Source organism: Salmo salar, chromosome ssa13 (assembly GCF_905237065.1).
Source record: "Salmo salar chromosome ssa13, Ssal_v3.1, whole genome shotgun sequence".
Classification (NCBI taxonomy): Eukaryota; Metazoa; Chordata; class Actinopteri; order Salmoniformes; family Salmonidae; genus Salmo; species Salmo salar.
The window spans coordinates 55,947,380-55,948,595 of NC_059454.1; positions in this window are offsets into that span (position 1 = coordinate 55,947,380).

Genomic DNA, 1,216 nt, shown 5'->3' on the forward strand with positions numbered 1-1,216 from the left:
TATCAAACTTTGCTGTGGCAGGGGTCGTAGAAGCTGTAGGCACAGTGATTTAAGCTGTCTGATTGGCCAGCACAGTAGACACACTCGATTTGGCCACAGATCTCCCGGTCCGCCAGGTAGGCAGAGTTTGTCTTTTCAGACAAATGAAATGGTCCCAAAATAGGAACACTTTGCCTACCCAGTGTACAGGGCTTTATCGTTGGCTTTTCTACAGTAAAGTTTGAAGATCTATTGGGGATGCCTTGAAGATTGACCGGCTGATGACCACTGGACAACAAGGTGTCGAAGCGTTCCACATGGATGCTGGCCCATGTTGACTCCAATTCTTCCCACAGTTGTGTCAAGTTGTCTGGATGTCCTTTGGGTGGTAGACCATTCTTGATACACACGAGAAACTGTTGAGCGTGAAAAACCCAGCAGCGTTGCAGTTCTTGACACTCAAACCGGTGCGCCTGGCACCTACCACCATACCCTGTTCAAAAGCACTTAAATATTTTGTCTTGCCCATTCACCCTCTGAATGGCATACATACACAATCCATGACTCAAGGCTTCTTTAACCTGTCTCCTCCCATTCATCTACACTGATTGAAGTGGTTTTAACTGGTGACATCAATAAGGCATCATCACTTTCACCTGGATTCACCTGGTCAGTGTCATGGAAAGAGCAGGTGTTCCTAATGTTTTGTGCCCTGTGTATATGCATCTAAGAGTAAGGTAGGACTGTCACTATATCATTCTATTCCACGGGGGGCCAGCACAGAAAAAAATGTATGAAATTGTATGAAATGTATGCATTCACTACTGTAAGTCGCTCTGGATAAGAGCGTCTGCTAAATGACTAAAATGTAATGTAAATATCATCATAACTACAGTCTGGTCAATGCTTTAATTCTGCTCAGGATCCATACCATACCAGGCTCATGATAGGGTTGCATAAGATACCGTGCATGGAATGCAATTTCAGCTGGATCTCATCTCTCACGATTCAACCCTACTAGGTGGAGACTTTGCGTGAAGAGAATATGCATATCACGTTAAAGACCTTAAAAGGCGGACACATCTTTCGCATGTACGCCTTATTTGGAAAAAATGGGTGAGGCTACTTTTTGTATGACCAATTACACGACGCTGTCTCACGAGGTGTGGGTGGTGTCACGAATTGAGGCGAGGCTCTCAGCCATCCGTGGGAGGGCTTTAAGGAGGGGGCAGAGCTC